General features: G+C 41.1%; 1 long non-coding RNA gene across 1 annotated transcript in view; it reads right to left on the minus strand.

Annotated features, from left to right (window-relative positions):
- Nucleotides 1–230: 230 nt before the first annotated feature.
- The window catches only part of LOC147655557 (uncharacterized), a 31137-nt gene continuing 12057 nt past the window's right edge, over nt 231–19310 (minus strand). Inside the window, exons 3-4 of the long non-coding RNA XR_015289020.1 lie at nt 12524–12854; nt 231–2139 (exon numbers count right to left, since the gene is read on the minus strand). This is a non-coding gene — a long non-coding RNA (uncharacterized LOC147655557). The remainder of the gene's footprint in view (nt 2140–12523; nt 12855–19310) is intronic.

The raw sequence follows: 19310 nt of genomic DNA on the forward strand, positions 1-19310 counted from the left end.
ATATGACTTCTGGCACTGCAGGCTGTGCTTATGCAATTGTTATTTTTAAGACCATAAAGCACATGACACAGTGTTATAGGAGCTGCCGTAATGAAATCAACAGCACTGTCACTGTGCTCACCATCATTTACACCACAGACTGATCCAACTGCTGGCACCAAGTAACATCTGCTTTGAAATTCAGAGGAGAGGCCATCAAATTCTTCCAGAATTTTACATCAGGAAAGAAGAAGCCAGTAACCCAAATTATTTTATTTCTTTTGTACATAACATTGGTCTCAGTATTTTAATTACTAGAAAAATGAGAAAGTATCTCCAGCCCACCTAACATCTAAGTAGCCAGTGTACCATGGAAAAAATAAAGTGAAAGAAAATCTAGCTAAAGTTCATTAATGTAAAAAATTTTCAGTCTTATTTTTCTTTGTGTCCTGATCCTGTTTGTACTCAATGTGTTCGCATACGAGTGAAAAGCAGATTTCAATCAACAGTTTATGTAGCATGTCCAGTTTTCATGCATTCATGTGTGACCTTTTCTTACCTTGCAGGTACAATTGGTTTCTCAGTGACATGTACTTTATTAACTTTTTCATGCTGGGATAGCATTGAAGTGGTGCTGCTTTTGCCCCCAGGAGTCGCATCAGGTGACAGACTTTTGAACTGCAATTTACAGAAATGGTCTCCTGCAGATGTCCTGAGGAGGATAAGGATCTCTTAGAGTGGAGAAACAGTCCCTGCCACTTAGAGAGGTGGTGTCTCATGGTTTGTGAGCAATATCAATCTCATGGGCCCTTTAAAGCAATCTCCATTCTTATACATTCTTCACCACACTCATCTTTATTGTACTTTTCAGCAACTCTGCAGGGCTGTGAAGACCCAGGGATTTCTTTCTCAGTAGCAGCCATTTCAGCTTCACTGCCTCTCTGTAAAACTTTGTCTCTTCTCCTGGGAGTCAGCAAAAAGAGCATAGAGCAACCAGGAAGAGCAGCAGGGAAATGGAGAGGTGAAGTAAAAGGCAGAATGACCAGCCAAGTCAAGGAGCCAGTGTTTCTGCCCAGGCTGGTCAGAGGGCCAACTCTGATATGAGCAACAAAGGCAGAGGTTGATCAGCCTACAGTGAAGAAGAGCTAAATAGCAGAAACACCATTTTCCTTAATTGGGGATCTGATCAAAAGCCTGCTTAGTTCAGTGGGAAAAGGCTTCCACTGAGATCAGTAGATTTTATATCTGTCCTCCAAATATGTTCCATCTTTGGTAATTAAAATAGCTTTTGCTGCTTCCTGTTTATCTTCGCACCGCATCCCATGATTCTGTTATGGAAGAAGTGGACTTGCTCATGACTAACAGGTCAGGAATGGTGGCAAGGAAACTTCTACTCCAGGATCTGGCCTGTAAAACTTTTATATCTAGTAAAGATGTGAGGGGGAGAAAAAATCCAGAGTGGTTCTCAATCTCTTGGTGAGCTTCCAGGACAGCATGATGCAGCAAATGTCCAGCTCAGTGGCTGCAAAAGAAGTGCTGTTCATTTGGAAACAGCATGAAACAGGAGCCCAGAGCTTTATTATTGCCACCCTGGAAGTCAAAATGATGAAATGATCTGCTGGCTTTCATTATCACTCCACCAATGCATTCCTGCAACAGCCTTTGTAAAGGAAATGGGAATTTAGCATCCAGGTTCCTTTCTGAGATGTCATGAAATACTGTGTGCATTAAGAAAAATAATTGCAGAATTGTAGCTATTTGCTGCTGTTTCTTTGGTCCAAACATCCTAGGAATATTATTTTTAAGAGGGATAATTTGAGACATGAGGTCTACATCTGACTCTGGGCTTCAGTGAGTAGGAGCCTGTGAGTAGGACCATTCATCAAAGCCCAGATCTGAGTCTCTTCACCTGTTGAGGTGTGCCAGTGTCCCTCATCATGCTCACCCAGGGCTGGAGCCATGCTATTGAGTCTTGCCCACCAGCATCCAGCACACTTTGAATATCTCTGTTATTCTGAGCAGTAACAGTGCTCCCAATTGCTAACAATGAAATAAAGGGTCAAGAGTGCTTCTTTTGGTGCTCTGTCCACATGTTTTTATGTATCCAGAAGTTTTATGTAGATATTGGCAGAGAGCTGAAGGAAATCCACAGGTCTTTTTCTACAAAGTGAGAGATAACAGAGAATAAATCTAGGGAGTACATTAAAAGAACATAAAACAGAAGAAAACCCTATTACCAACAAAATACTGTCCATCTTTGTCCTGACCACAGAGAAGTGAAGCAAATCTCTCTCTTTTCTTCCAGCCATAGATGTTTTGATCATGATCAACATCTAACACTTTACAATGCTCAAAGGTACAGCTGGGCATGGAACAGCTGGAGAAACCAAGGGAGACACCAGGACTGCATTACCACATCCCTGCAGGAGATTCCTATTGCATAAAATATTCCAGCGATCAAGCAGCAATTGCCAACCTGTCAGCCTGAGGGAGAGCTGTGTGAGTGAAAGGCAAGCACTGCTCTCCTGGAAGCAAAGCTGCAGGTAAATAGGCACTGCTGATCTGCCACCTGTGGCATTGCTGGGCTAGGTGTGATGCTGAACACAATGAGGTCACGCTTTTAGATATTCATGGGCACTTTTACCCATATTTTACATGTTTTTTCTCCCATTCTCCTTCTTGTCTAGCCCCCCCCTCACAGCAAACCACTGCTGCTTGGTGTATGCCGGAGGGAGCAGTCTGTTTCAATTACCATGGCAGCACTACACCTCTGCTGATAACAAATAGCCATTGTGCTCCTGGCCCCAGGAAAAAGCACTCTAGGGAATTGTGCCTCTGGTTTGCAGGCAACAGTTCAATTTCCTAATTTATTTTCATTATTCAAAATTTCACCTATGCCCTCTCAGTTTTCTCTACCATCAAACCAAAGAAGGTGTTGATGCTACTTCTTTAAGGATCCCAGCTTTACAGGAGGTAAAATTGGGCTTCACATGTTCCAAGATGAATAAGAGCACCAAAATTTAGCCCACCTTCATATTAGTCAAACATGCTAGCAATTCACTGGAAGATCATCTTTGGTGCAAGATGAGTGAAGCCTCACCATAGCCTAGGAAAGAGAGAGATCTTCTGACTCCTCTGTGTGCAGTCAGGACAGTAAGAGGTGAGGTGACCTGCCCAGGGCAGCAGGCAACAGGGCTGGAAATTGAAAGCTATCTCCTGACTTCCAGGCCCACATCTCTCTGAATGTAGGTCTTCCTTCTGCCATCTCAGATTAAATGGTTGAGCACAACAGCTCAGCATGAGCAGAGGTACAAAATAACACAAGCAAATGCCTGTATTAGGTTTACTGGCATGTGCTCAAAGTCATACTTACCAGATATCCTATGTTAGGATTTCCCTGGATCACTGGCCATAATTCTCCATGTGCCAGCCTGTAATTTCTGAAAACACTACTTTTGCTTCTATTTTTAAGTCCTCTTTCCTATCATTTTCTTCATGGTTATCAGGGCTGGGTAGTTCTGTTAAGAGCTAAGTCAGAGTGAGGGAAAACAGCAGTATGGGAGAAAAACTGCAGTGATGGCAAACTTCAAAAGGTTTGGAGGTTCAGGCAGAGGTGTAAGCTTATCTGAACTTCTTTGGTGTGGAAATTGATACAGAATTTCATGAAAAACCTCAGCTTGCATGTAAGACATCTGGCAGATCAGAGCTTCAGCTGGGTTTGAAGTAACTGGAGAATGACCTTTCCTGCACTATTTCCATATTTTGTCTTCCTGTCCATGGCAAATGAGAAGTGGTAGAAGCACATGATGGGTTTTGGTATGTGGAGGCAGGCTCTATGTCTCCCCATTCTCTGTCCTTGGCATCAACATATTTAAGGGCTAAGTCTGCAAACAACAAAAGTCCCAGCCAGCTCTTAAGCTTTGTCCTTTTTAAGCTTTACAAGAATGTTTTTGGAGGTTGGAAGGTGAAGTATGCAAAGGTGAATAATTATTTTATGTGAACAGGCTGATTTGTATGGGGGCCACTGGATCAACTGGAAGCCTCACAATGCAGAGCTGATATCAGGATAATAACTAATGTGAAACTGTGCAGCATAAATTCCCCCTGACACATATTCCACGCCGCTTCAGAGAAATTGATAGCTTTAGTGGATTGTAAAAAGAGTACAGATTTTGGGCTTTTGTTTTTATGCAAGGCTACAAGTTCCTGACACTGTGATTGTTACCCTTGATATGAAAGTTGCATGTTATGATTCAGTGGTTTTAGCTCTCCTAGAAAAATCTCATTAATCACTGGTTTTACATGTGTATAATTATTCTGCTGGAAATCTCCATCCATTTTTTTTAATGTGAGAGTCAATAGTTAGAGGGCTGTCAAGTCTATTCATTATAAAACGTTGTTGTCATGACTATATCACCAGGCTGCAAACACTTGTTCTAATCTAAAATATTTGCACAGAGACTGATAAAGGAGGTAAATTCAAACAATGGGGGAAAAAAAGGAAGAGAAATATCCATATGATCGTTTCTAGTTACATGTCCCTTACTGAAGGAAGTATGAGGCACCAAGCTCTGAAGGCTTGGTATGAGCACAAGGCTACAATCCTCCTCTTTTTTCTGCCAGCAGAGGGAAAGAAAAGGCTGCTATTATTCCCTCCTTCTTCAGATACTGCAGATGGTTTTCTGTCCCAGGCAAACAGCAATGCAGCTCCTGATGCCAAAGTCTGCACTCCAGGCAGAGGTTTCTGTGCCACAAATGCCTGTCCAGCAGGTGTCTTTAATCAAATCCAGGTCTACTCTCTATTTTGTACAAAAGGTGTAATTTTGATACATGAGAGGTTCCATTAAACAATGTCATAGTTCCTTCTGCTCTGAAACTTTGCAGTAAGGTAATCCAAACCAAGCCCTGTATTGAGTTCTGGCAGGGAGACAGCTGCAGCAGAACATGCCATGAATTTGTGCCAGAGCTGGCAATGGAACCTCTCTTGCTGTCACATCATTCCCTGTGGAAGGGTTTGGTTGGAGGAGTTCAGTGTGCTTCCCAGATCACTGTCCTCGGCTGTCTGGGCAGGCAGCCTGTGGCTGCATGCTCAGATATAACAGGGGCATGAGCTTGGATGGGGAGAGTGCCTGTTTAAAACATGTTGGTATATTCATGAATCTGGCTACAATCTGGGGCAATTTTTGCAGTCCTCAGGACTGTCACCACAGCTCTGGGACTTACATTAACTTTCTAGCAGAGGATTGTGTGTTGCTATGTGGAGAAACTTTTGCTTGGCTGAATAAGAAGGCCAGGATGATAAAACATTTTAAGTCCCCTCCAGCAGTGGGAACATGGAAGAGATCAATCCCTGAGCCCTGAACACCTCCACCTCCACTGCCTCGTATGGCAGAGAGTAGTCATATTGAAAATAACTTTCCCAGTTTAGACAGAGAAGTCTCTGGTGTGTCCCCTTACTCTCAGAAAGCAAAATCTCTGGCTTAGCATGCTGTTTCTGACAGATGTGAGGCTGTCTGTGTTTGTTCAGTAACCACAAAAATGGTTTTGTGCAAATCATTAGATATTTCAATGCAGAGTTGTTATGGCTGGAGAAGCACCTTTTGCAGAACTGGATGACTGCTACTACATAAGCATTTAATAATAGCATTTTTAAATGGCCAATGGCTCCAAACAGAGTGATAAAGCACATCAACAAATACTTAGGGAAACACCCATATTTATGAGACCCAGCTAAAGCCTTAGCTGCATATCCCTGTGGCACACTGTACTTCTAGGAGCTGTGCAAATGGAAAGCAGGACAAAGCAGCCTTCTGTAGCATGGCACTGGATTAAAATCTCTGTGAAAGTTTTCTGCATCTTTCTGTGGGTGTTTCTGTTTTATAAAACAGAATATGAGGACCAAAATAATTCAGACTCATCCAGGATATCTAAAGGATGGGCTTGAATGCAGTGTCAGTACACTAGGCATTAACACTGTGGGCTATAAGAATGCTCCAGAGCTTGAAGGCAGTGTTTCTTGAAACCCCCAGATGTTCAGCAAAAGAGGAGGAAGGTCTTCAATACCTCCCCCAAGTCCTTGAGCTCCACTAAGATAATCACTGTATAGAGTCACCACAGGCTGAGGCCACAATGTAGATTAGTTTGTAGTGTGCACTGCTAGAGAGAGCCAGAAATTAGTCCAGACCACATAGTCTGGAAGGAAGTGCTTTAGGAAGATCTTACCTCCAAGTAGAGCCTATTGAAAGTCAGAGCTAGCTTCTATGGGTTTATCCAGTCAGGCACTGGAAGCCTTCAAAGATAGAGCCTACACAAACTTTTTGGATAATCTGCACCAAGGTCTGACTTTCTCATGGTGGAAAAGTTTCTCCTTATATCCTGTCTGGACACTCCCTTATTCATTTTCTGGTCGTTCTATGATCACACATCTCAGTGAAGAGCCTGTTTCCATCTTCCCAAAAACCTCCTTGTAAGTACTGGCAGGCTGCTGGTAGGTAGATTTATTTTTTCCCCCTGGCACGAACAAGCCTTGTTTCCTCAGCTTTATCTCATATAGCAAGAAGGGTCTTGGTGACTCTATGTTTAGTTCACTCTGTTGGTAAACATGCTTGTGTCTGGGGACGCAAAGCTGGACAGAATAATTGCCATGTAGCCTGACCAGTGCCAGCTAAAGAGGAGTGAAATTGCATTGTTGCCCACTATTTTAAATTGAAAGAAAATCTAGAAGAAATATTTTTAGTCCTTAGCGATTTAACATTTAGCTCAACCCCAAAATCAGAGTGAAGCCCAAAAGAATCCGTGAACTACTTTTTTTATTTTTTTTTACTGTTTCTCAAAGCGATGCTAATAAAAAATTGCTGAGGATGTAAAAAGGATTCAAAATCCTAGTAGTTCATCGACTGCAATTAAAAAATTCTTATCTTTCATTTCAGCACTGCTGCTTCATTTGTGCATCAGAGACCGTGGCGCTGAGCAAGCATCACAGGTAAAGATGTCAGCTCTGAGCTATTTCGGGGAGCAGGCATTCTTGCCTCAGGACGTCTGAGGGAAGGGAGCAGCCAGCTCATAAAGGCATGAAGAAATAGGATGGCCTAGGGATTTCCAGACTAGGATTCTGAAGGGGCTCCTGAGTGCTACATTGCTAACAGAATTGTACCTTTCCAAGGGGGATATTAAACACAGTGCTGCTAGGCTTCTAATTCACCTTGGTGAGTTGGAAGGCCTTGCGTAGCTGCTGAAGCATGTCACTGGCACCTGAGACTGCTTCCTCAGGAATGGCAGACTGTGGCAGAGTCAGTAATACCTCACAGACCAGTAGAAATATTAATATATTTTAATGTATATGTATTTGAAAAACACCACCGGTGAACGGCCAAAGCCGAAAGACTCTGACTTTATTACCCAGAATTTCAGTGAGGTTTTTTTCTTTCAATCCTCCAGGCAATAATTCCCCCATCTCTTTGCTCCTAAAATCAGATTTAATTTTAATTTTTTTTGAGAATAAATTGCTGTAAATCTTTGGAGAGTCCTCAGAAATGTGATAGCTGCTGTGTCAGGCATTTTGGTTGAAGAAATTCTGCAGCTGACTTGATGGAAAATAACCTATTGCTTGCTTTTATTAACCATTGCCTGATTATTTTTTTTCCTAAGAGGCTGGAACTATAACTGGTCACAAGTTAGTGTTTCATCTAGGCAGAGATTAAGCCAAAGAAGTGTCAAAAGTAAATAGGTAACCCACAAGGATAATGATACCTTAATATTGTTGAAGGATTTGAATATATTTTGTGAGATGAAGTTTTTGTATTTCTTTCCATTCTCATTCCTTTGTTTTGAATGCAGATAGATTACACAAGCATTTCTTTAACTCACAACAGCTTTCTGAATCTAAAATGAAGGATTTCAAAATTAAAAAAGGCAAAGTCAGAAAGACTGAGACAGCAAGCAGCCCTCTCAGAGAATGTTGTTTGGAAGTTGTATTATTAGAGGTGCTGGAGCTGAGAGAGGAGAGCGTGTGCACAAAATTCCCTGCGTCACTAAGTATGACTTTCAAAACCTCATAATATCTTCTGTAAAAGCCACCATCCTGTCAAACATTTCTGCAGTTGATCTCTTTGTGGCTGAAACTATAAAGAAAGCTCAAATAAACTCGCAACTATCTTTGTTATAAAAAAAGCCACATCCTTTTCCTTTTGTCTCCTTGTTCTAAACCCCTGGCTGTACAGCATTTGATCAAGCCTTCAAAAAGACAAAACAAAATTTTCCCTCAGGCGTAGAGCAGTCTTGGGAAGTTTTGGCTCAAGATACAGATATTTCGGCAAAAATGAAAATAAGATCTTGGAAACAATATCCTACAGCAGCCATAACTGTGCATCATTATGGTGGTTTTAGTTATATCTAGAAAAGCTGGGGGATTGACAATATTACTGGAAGATTGAAATGGGGCTGGGAGATGTGATAAGGGCAAAGGACCCTGAAGAAGCACAGCTGCTTTTCCACCTCCATGTCAGGATACAGCCATGCAGCAGCAGGCAGGCAAAAGGAGGTGCTTTGGAGTCTTTTGTAGCACCCCTGGTAAATCCTCTCCCAAAGAGAAATGCCAGAGAGTGAATGCAGCTAGAGTGCTCTTTCTCAACATCATTCGGGCACAGCTCTCGGTCCTGAATTCTGAGATGATGTTTAGCCATCAAAAAGATATTTCATATCTGTCTTGACCTGTTTAGCAGTAGGTAATCAGGCAGCCTGCTGTTTTCTGCATGTATGTGAGCCCACACCTCTTTTGGACAGCTACCTGCTAATAATCAGACCTGAGCTGGCAGCACGAGGTCATTAATGGTTATTAAGTTTTTTGTCAACTCTGGCCTGTGTCTGATTTAAGTAAGGGGTTTAGAAATGATAGCTGACCACCTACATGACCTTTTGCCAAGCAGTTAGATTGGTATTTAATGTATCAGATTTTTCCATTTTTCTGTATATGTTCCTTCATTTCTATGTTATTCTGACACTATTTTCTCACCATTGTCTACCTATAATTTTCTTCAATAAACTGGCAGAATTACTATGTCGCTCTTTTTCAAGGCTTAAGTATGCATTCTTCAAACAGATGTTAAGCATTAAAAATAGCAAGGAGTAATGATAAATAATTGGGATGATCTGAGTGAGAGATGGCAAGAAATAAAAGAAATAATTTAAGGTGAAAAATTTCTATTACCATCAGTAAGAAAAAGTAAAGTTATAAAATAATTGCAGAAGCTGCGCTTAATATTCTTTAGGGGCTCCCAACCCTGAACCCTGGTACTAGGGATACATCTGACATGCTGTTAAAATCTATCTAAGGTAAGGCTGTAGAAATTATATAGTCCATAGGGCAATCTAAAAGGTAATTTTGTCTTATGTATATAAAATGTTGGAGTCATTCAGGTTCAGAAGCAGGAATGCGTGGCTTAAATCTGTGTCACTCCCCTTTTCTCTAAGCTGTGACATCTGATCTCTGCAAGGAGCACAACAAAATCTCACTCTTTACCTTTCCATTTTGTGTGGAGGTATTTGGGCTGTAGAAAACTCATAATTCTTTTTCTCTGTGCCAGAAATGGAGCTACAGGCATCAGAAAAAGAGATAGCGTGTGAGCAGCTCCCTAACCCATTCTGCAATATTCTCTGCATAGGACATGCAATGGATGGCACGATTGAAGTCCTGTAACACAGCAAAGCTGTAAAATGAAACTTTAATGTCATAGTCTCTCCTCAAATGTGGTACCTTGACACCTTATTCATTTTTTTGCCTTTTTTTCTTTGGACCCTCTCCAGTTTTTCTAATTAGGTTTGCTGGTATCTAATGAGGGCTCTCAGTGTGGGTTCCCCTGCCCCAGCAGGGAGCAGGTAAGAAAGTCCATCACCCCTCTTCACTATGATCTACTGGCTTTATCCATAATTTACAAGCAGTGAACAATTTTCTGTCCAGTTTTGTTCTTCCTGAGCGCCTGATATTATTTATTTGGGGTTTCTTATTCTTTTTGCTTTGTATTGTGTTAGTAGGGGTTAGTGCAGGTTTTGTTTTACATTGAATTCCCTTTTGTTACTTCTCACTCTTAATTCTCTAGATACATATGTATTGCTGTATTTTTGCCCTTTCTCTTCTGTTCCTGAGTGTGCACTTTGCAACATCTTTTGCATTTCTAATGAAGGTATTACTCAGAGTCAAAACTGGAAGGAACCCTGTGAACATCTTGCTCCTGCTACCTCATCAGTCTTCACTCCAGTTTTGTGCAGGGCTTCTTATCACTCTCCCTTCTGCTGTTGCTCTTCCTGTAGGTCTTTATTAAGCAAATTGTTTATGCTCGTTGGTGAACTTTGTGAATGCAAACAAGCCTGTCCTTTCATGCAGTGGTTGCTCAAAACGGACTTGGAAAGATTTAAGCATGAGCTTAAGTGTTGCTGAAGGGAGGCTTCTGTTCCCATTTAATTACTTTTATCCCTTACCTTTTGATTCTAGTCTTCTATGTAGAAAACATCAATAACTCCCTCTAGAATGGATTCTTTCTTTATCCCACGTCACTTGTTGCTCATGTTTCCAATGCCCTCTTGAAGTTTTCTAATAGCTCTTTTTGTACTGCTGGGTCGATTATTTTACTGGAGATTGAAGATAAAAGTGCTGGGCAGTAATTGCCAAGATCATTCTTCCTTCTGTGTAAATCAATACTATATTTGCTTTATTTCCAGCCTTTGGGACTTCCATAGTTCTCCATGACTTTCAAAAATAATTGCCAATGGTTCAGTAAATTAACTGGCTAATTCCCTCATCACCTGAGGATGAGTGCAACCAGACCAGCTGATCTGTATGGTGGATATTCAAAATTTCCAACTGTTCCTACAACCTGCACCATAATAATAGCTATTTGGATATTCAGATAGGATTTTAAATATTTCCCAATTGTTACATCCTTTTTTATTTCCGTTTTATTTGGGGGGGGGGGGGGGAAAGTGATTTGGGCTTAGAAGAAATACTGGATTTTTCATCTTCCTCTCACTTATGAATGAAACTACTTTCTGGGAGGCTTTCCTTTCCCATACAGGACATTTATGAAAGACATTCTTATTCCCCAGTACTGCTTGAGTTAACATAAATTCAGCTAGGTTTCTCCTGTCCTTGTCATTTCTCTTTTCACCTATTTTCTCCAATTTCTTTTCTATTTGCTGCTGCTCATTTCTGGGTTCTTTTACCTCTGAGCGAAGCAGCTTGCATTGCTGTCACTGACCTATTCCTACAAATAATTGGAAACATAGCTGGGCCAGAAGGATCCAATCCATTACCAAATTCTCTCCCATTTCTCCCTCACTGACCTGGTTTCCTCTCATACCTGGAATTTTTCACTGTCTTTTATTTATCAGCAATGGAAAAGGAATAGCTTTAGGGGGATATTTAGGATTGTCTTTCCAAGATACTTCTCTTCCCAAGAGAGATGCAATAGGCAGGTGCCAAGATTAAGCAAGCCCTGTGTTTCTGGTTCCCCTGAGGTCACAGCAGAGACCCTCCCTGGAGGTGGCTGGCCATTTTCTCTGTAATTTGTCACTGCAACCTCAGCCACTGTGTGATGTTCAAGCCCAGAGCGCTTTTGTTGTTGTCACTCTCTCTCATGCACTTGTAAGGGCACTGACTTACATGACCTAGCAAGACTTTTCCATCTTTAACTTTTTGAAATGGTTTACCTTTTACAGAAGTGCTCTCTGACTCTTTCATTTCTTGGTTGTTTCCTTTTCCCAGAGGCTCAGTTTTAGATCGCCCAGGTCTCAAAATGCCCTCACTTTAATAAATGATGGCAGTTTACAAGCTGTGCTTTGGACGCTATTCTTGTTGTGCTTGAAGTATTTTTGAATAGATAATTGTCAAAAACTCTCCCCAGATTTAGGGCAGATTTTTTTCCTATCATTGTGGTACCAGCTCTCAAACTCATCTCTGCAGCTTTTAGAGTGGGTCATCATGTTGTACTCAGAGTAATGTAATGTAATGTTGTATGTCAGACAGCTCACACAGCCTGTTTCTCATTTGAAGCTGCTGCTACCCTAAAACTATGATTTTAAGGAGGAAAATTGTTTATTCTCTTCTTTGATGTTGTTTCATGTTCATATGCCTCTATTTTTCCCATTTTCCTCATGGTAGAGGCTGCCTTTTTTGCTCCAGTGACCAGATACTTGCACATGAAAACATGTTATCACCTACTGCCTTAGAGAGAGTGCAGGAAACAGGCCTGGGGGAGATCACCATTATTTTCTTTCTTAGCTTTTCTACCACAGGCATTTATTATCATGTTCCTGGCTTCCCACTGATTGTCTATGATACAGTCTTCTGAAAACATATGGATAAGACTTTAGAAGCATATTACAGGAAATATTAAAATTACTATCTTGTTACTAAATTCATAATTATCATTCTTTTGAGAGTAACTTATGAAGACCAAACATGATACCACAGATGGTGTGGTTGGAAACAAGGTGGTTAATTAAAAGAAAAGAAAAAAAAAAAAAGAAAAAAGAAAAAAAAAGAGCCCCTCACCATTTAATTTGTACACTGTTTTGATTTTTCTCCATAACCGCTATCACCCTGCTGCTCCAGGAGCCTCATGCCTTCCCCACCATATTTCTGCATAATGCAGGTTGTGCATCTTGCTCTGACAGAGGCTGTTCATGTTCCCAGCTTTCCATGCTCACAGATGTTTCATTTTGGATTGCTTACATTCCATCATTCCTTGAAAGAGGGAGCTGGATGTTTCAGGACCCTGGTAAAGGGATGGCAGTGAGTGTTCCTGGTCACACAGCCCAGTCTCTGCTCTTCAGCTCTTTTGTGAGCAGGGCTCCATTCACATTAGGTCGGCATCTGTGTTGCCCTGAAAAAAAGTGAATGAAGTTGGCCTCTCCTTCCTTGCATGATTGAAAATATTTTTTTGAGTGGAGAAAATTCACACTAAACCTAAAAACACTAATGAAGGTCCAGCTTGTTAACACAGTAGGTGACTTGCTGTAGTCAGTGGCAGCATCTTTTTCTTCCAGGCAATTTGCTTACTATGACTTTGTTCTTTATTCCCTGCTGTCTTTTAGCATCAAGAATAGAGTCCAAATTAATATTTGTCATTTTGCCTCACACTCAACCATCAGTTAGGCTTGAAAACTCCTCATTCTTTAGGCACTCCCACTTGCAATGTACAGGAAATAGTGGAAGATGGCCAAAGGAAAGGAAGAGCCTCAAAAGCTAATAGCAAACAGAGAACAAGCAAACACTGGTTTTGGGTAAATATCTAGGAAGATGCATACCACTGTCATGGAGGCTGAAGTTTGCCTGTGTGCAGAGCTATTGAAGAGACCCCTGGCATTTGTTTCTGATTCTAGTGTCTTTGATGTTGAAAGAACTATGAAAAGATGCAGAGAAATTTTAGAAATGAACCAAAAAAAGGACAATATGAATACAAAAGACATAATTCTCTAAGAGCTCAGCTATCCAAGAGAAGGTTAGTAGGTGGCTTGAACATGTTCCTTTGATAACTACTTGAGGAGAAGGCTGATAGCAGAGGACTCTTACATTCAGCACACACACTCAGCTGTCTCCTCAGACATGGGAAGTGCATGGTTGAAGCCTGTGTCCCAGTCTTAGCTAGACTGGTGGCTCACAGGAGAGCTGTGAATGCCCCAGGGGACTGCTCCTGGTTACACTGCACCTGACAGGCAGATGTGCACTCTCCTGTAGGTCATGGCAGAGGAGGAGGTGGATGTATTTTGCCCAGCACCAAGCTGGTTATTGACTGTTTTCCCTTAGACATTGCCATCCATTGGAGAGTCCCTTCACAAACAACCAAATCTGCAGCTCAGGGGGATGCATTCATTCAATATTTACTCACTGATGCTGGGTCTGTTTGCCTCTCAGTCTATAACACACAAAAGTATGTCATATTTAATTTTGTCACACTCACGCCCACATTCTCAAATCTTGTAGCTATGGGCTGCCTGAAAGGTAACAATTCCACACCAGATGTAAGTGTTTTGCTAAGACTAATGATGAGACAAAGTGTATAAAATTGAAGAAAAGCAGGCAAGCCCTGGTCATTCTGACTTTGCTCTAGTCTGTTATTTAATGAGAAGGTTCCTATTTATCTGCTCAAAAATTGTTTTCAGTTGCAACACTGTTCATAAAATAACTTCTTATACTTTCTGTTTCACAGCAGGTTATATGGCTGCATTTGTTTTCAGTCTCAGTCTGATTGCAAATTTAAAATATGGTTCTTTGTTCTTTTCAAACAAAGAAAAAGCCCCTCTGAGCAGAATTTGAAGAAAGAGGTCTGTCTTTTTTTAAAGGTGGTTTTGAAAGGTTTTGCAGGTTTTGAACAATATAGGAAAACGTTAACTGGAAAGTTCCATTTGTACTGGCTCTAGAACCTTGGCAGGAGCATGGGGCTCCAATTAGTCTATGTAACGAACAATAATAATAGTGATAATGACACTTTGAATGTTTAAGATAGGTTCTGTGACAATGTACTGGTCAAATGTGATATATTCAAGTCTAATACAGTCTTAATTTTCAAGCTGTATAAAAATACAGTTTTGAGATGACTGCCATTCTGAGATAATCTTCCTGCATAATGAGTTAAGAAATTTAGGCTTTTCTAAATGCCAGTTACTGAATTTATAATTTTATCTTGGAATTTGGACACATCAGAAGAGTAACAAGTAAGAGCACGGGGCCTGCTAGCATGTAATTTTAGCTGCTTAAAACACCAGACATTAGAGACATAACTTCCCATGCCTGAAATTGAATATTTTCCAATTTATCAAAATCAGTTGTTTAGGATCCCACTTAAACAACAGGAACATGTAGACCTCTGCAGAAGCTCAGTCCTCCAGGCCTGGGACAATCTGTGTGTTTTTTGTTTAAACACAGCATGACAATTTCTGGCATGCATTTGCCAAGAAACCCAATGTATAAGAAGTCCCAGTTATTTTATTTCTTGGCCTAGCAGTTTCAGATATGCCCAGCAGAGAGTTCTTTGTCTCTAAAACTCTCTTTTTCTAAGGAATATGCCCCAGAAAACTTTAGCATGAAGAAAGCATGCATGAGATAGGAAAGGCAAACTAAGAGATGGCAATGTCCCAGATCTGGCCTAAGGCAGCAAAAAAGACCTCATTGAGTTAGCATGCTATTATCTCTGATCTAGGCTCCCTGCCTGTAACAATTAGAACTTTAGATAAACAGGGGCCACTGAAATCTGGAGGTTCAAGGATAATAAAGGATATTAACTAAAGTCAGCTGAAAGCTGCAACTGTATTTAATAAATTCTCTCTTACTAAATTTTCCCTTTTTTTATTTAATACCACCACAGGGCTCGGGTCTTGGTAATTCACATTTATAAGTAATTCTCATTTTATTTACAGGAACATATTCTGAGGAATATTTTGGAAGTTTGCTGCAGAGATTCTTTCCTGGCTACAGGTAATGGAAAGTTCCTAGCCAAATTTTTTATATACGTGAAATGAAAGAAGAATGTTCAAGCTGTGGAACTTTCCATGTAAAGTACAACGCTAATCTTAAATATTTCTCCTAATCTCTCCATAATTCCTGAATTTAATTTGCTTAGCTTGCAAAAAAAAAGATTAGATGTTTCCCTGCAAATAATGATGAATTATTCACTTCTCTTCTTGCTTATAAGTTGTTCACAGACCTATGTTTATAAAGTAATTTTTAGTCTCTAGCAATCTTCAGTCTCTCCTTGCTGGGAAGCCCAACCCAATATTACTCAGCAGATTTTCTGCAGACTTCATTGATCCCCTCTTCATGCTGAGCAGGCCATGAGTGGTCACGTAAATTTCAATGTGTAGTCTCAGATTGCTGAATGGGTAATGGCTGGTTTTGATCGTGTGATAAAGGATAACTCTTTAGGAAAGGTATTTATCATGTGCAAGTATTCTGGATCCAACACAAATGCAAGATTTGCAAAAAACAGCCCAAACCTCTCTTAGCATCTATATGCCAAAGCCCAGTCATTCAGGGGCTACTGCAGAGTAGACAGAAAGCAGCAGGGAGTTGAAGAACTCCCTGAGTTCACTCTCATTGTGCTCTAGCCCTGTTCTCCATCTCTGGCCAAGGAAGAAACCCAGGAGAGAAAATGGAGGCTCAGTCTTTTTCTGCTTGCTTGCTCTAGAGCTTGTTGGGAAGTGGTTCAGCTGAATGCTGCCATGACAATACTAATTATCAACTTTACACAGCACACTAGCAAGTTAGTTTTCTTATGGAAAACCTTACTTCACCACTTTTCATCCATCTCACCCACGGTCTCTGCCTGAAGGCTGTGATTCTCTCTGAAACATATCAGTTTGGTTCCCTGGCCAACTGAGAAAGTTAATTAGCTGTTTTCTGCTTTTCTGTGCTTATGTCTTTCTCTGTGACAGAGTGAACAAATCGGCAGCCAGAATTTGGATGCCTAAGTGATAACATGAGTGTCACCGTGCTGCCAGCCATCCCCGCAATACTGCTTCTCCACACATAAACAGGCTGGCCACTGAAACATGAGCTTTGTCTAATTCCCTCCTTGGTCCCACCCAGATCTTGAAACTTGCAGAAGACCCTGGAAAACAGTTCTCCACAGTTCGGAGTAATGCAGAGCTCCCTGTGCACATCCCTGATATTGCCTCGTGTTGAGGCACTTGGACTCCCAGCCTGGGTGCGCACAGGGTTTGCTCCATATTCCAGGAATGCTGCAGCCAGGAAGGCTGAGGAGCAGGATAAGCAGAAGAGCAGGTGAGAACAGGAAGGGTCTACTAGTCTGATGTGAGCGTTCCATACTCTGCTTGGAGGAACATGAAGCATACATATTTACTACAGCTGCAGAACTCTGGCAACTTCCAGTGAATTTGTGAAGTTACTAAGAAAATAAACAGTAGTTAACAAAGAGCTGAATGGTTTTTCAAGCCTATGAATTTGCTCAGAATCTGAATTTGATCCCTGCCAAAAAAGATAAAATCTACCTGGTTTTAGTGTGGGATGTCATTAATATCTGAGGAGAGTTTCATAACACCAGAACATATTCATAAAGTGATCCTTAGTGATTTGTGCAGGCATATTTCTATCTATCTAACATATCCTTCTGCCTTTCCATTCTAGGCAGGCTCTTCCTCTGTGATTTGTGAACACATCTTGCAGAGGACAAACAGCCCCCTTTTTCAGCAGCGCTGAACAGTCATGGTACCCAGAAGGAAAAACTACACTTGGGAAGGTTTATATTCCAATTCCTGATTTCATGGATTATTCTAAAAGTTGTATTATCTATTCTGCCTGAGTGGCAGCTGTTTATAAGCCTTGAGGGAGAAATATTAAATATCACTTTCTCTTTCATAAGAAAGATGATCTTATTTATCTGATCTGGGTTTTTATTCTGTGCTTTTTATATGTCCTAAAGCACCAAATGTAGCATCAGTGCTCCAGAAGTATTCTGCCCTGTGCCTTTGAATCAGCCCACCCTACCAGACTTGCCACATATCTGACATTTCAATAGCATTTTGTTCTTACATGGTAATTGAGATCTCCAAAGTTCCTGTAGGATGTGTAGTATTCCCATGGAGCCGGACAGAAAATAGAAGATTTAAAGCACGAAGATTCAAAATGTTTTCATATCATGTATTCAAGCTGACCTCAGTTTTTCTGTTTCAAAGCTGTTGCATGTGTTCTTTCCATTTTTCTCAAACACATGACAGAATGAGAGAGAACGGTGTCACCAGTTTGTTCAGTCATGAACTTATTTGGTTAAAACTTACAGTGGAAACAATCTCCCAGAGAAGAGCATAGGCCATAAGCAAGCTGAAAGGAAAAAAAAGGGTTTGATCTATGTTTTAAAGGTGGGCCACCTGTACGACTGTCCTTGCTGTGCAAACACTCTTGGTTTATTCTGGTTCCTGGTCCTGTCATCAGCTGAGAGGAGTAAGAGAAGTCAGCAAGCCCCAGGCTACCCAGCAGATCAATATCTGAGTTGAGATGAGGATACAGCTCTTACCTCCTGGGGCTGTGGTTGGACACAACTGCCTCTTCTGTCTTATCAGAAAAGCCCATTAAGAGCAACTCTTAATACCAGGACACACAGATTTAATTCCTTCTTTCTTTTTAGTCCTTTCCAGTTTTCTGTCACCAAACACTGATCTAAAAATGGACATTTATCTTCCTTGGGCAGAACACTCTCAGGTATTTGCAACTCTCTGAACTTGCTCTCTAACACTGGAAAATGATAATGCCAGTGAATTGAAGCCAGTGATAGACTTTTTAATTGGTAAATATTACCACCAGTTTTACCTGCTGACAGTGGAGTTGGTGTTAATGGCAAATGGTATGAACTAGAAGAACTTGGGGGTCTTTTAATGTTAAAAGCCTGAAGCATGTAGGTTTTTAATTTACAAGCTCCACTTACCATCTACTTATCAGGAGCCTGAGGCTTGAAAATGGGCAAAAATGGACAAAGCACTTAAAGAGGTGCTGAAGTACTATTAGGTGTGAAGCTCTGAGTGCAAATGCTGTATGCAATTGCTGCACTGGCTGGGCACAGAGGTGGAGGCAGTCACTGCCAGCTGGTGACAGTGTGCTTAGTGGGAGACCCACACCTACCTGAGCGTGTGTTATCAGGGGAATAGAGGATGGCAGCCTTAGGGTTAGATGCCAGGAGAACCCAGCAGCAATCAGGAAGCCATTCTTAATAAGATTTGGCTTATGTATACTGTACATTCTGTCACTGGTTCTCTCAGGAAGGCAAACAGTGCAGACACACTGGAAATACTGCTGGGCTGCACGGGGTGGCTGAAGCTTTCAGTTACACCAGTGCTGTGAAAGTTTAGGTGGGAGGAACTGTGCTCCCCTTCTTCTGCCTGCAAACAGCAGGAAAATTCACAGTGTCTCTCACTGGGGGTTGGCACAATGTGAAATGAGGAGCAGATATTGTGCCAGATAGAACAGGTTTTGTTCTTTGGTTTGGATTTTCCTGGGAGACATGAAAGAAAAGGCGAGGTGATAGTATGTGTTTAATTTAACAGAAACTATTTGGCTTCTTACGTGAAGGGCACTTTTGAAAACAGGAACATCAGTGTAACAGAGGAGGCAACTTGACAAGAGGGGAGCACTTAAAGTAATGTGATTGCTTCACAGTGAACAAGGAGGTCAGGGTTATGAAGAAGTCCAAACTGTGTCAGAGCTCCTAATTTCAAACTAATGAACCCCTTGATGACAGGAGCTGGAGTTTCTTGACAAAGGGGGTGGACTCTTTGCAGCAAAGTGGTGATGTCAGTGTCAGTAATAGCACTAAGAGGTTAAAGACAGCAAT

This window comes from Cyanistes caeruleus, chromosome 1 (assembly GCF_971803275.1).
Source record: "Cyanistes caeruleus chromosome 1, bCyaCae1.hap1.1, whole genome shotgun sequence".
Classification (NCBI taxonomy): domain Eukaryota; kingdom Metazoa; phylum Chordata; class Aves; order Passeriformes; family Paridae; genus Cyanistes; species Cyanistes caeruleus.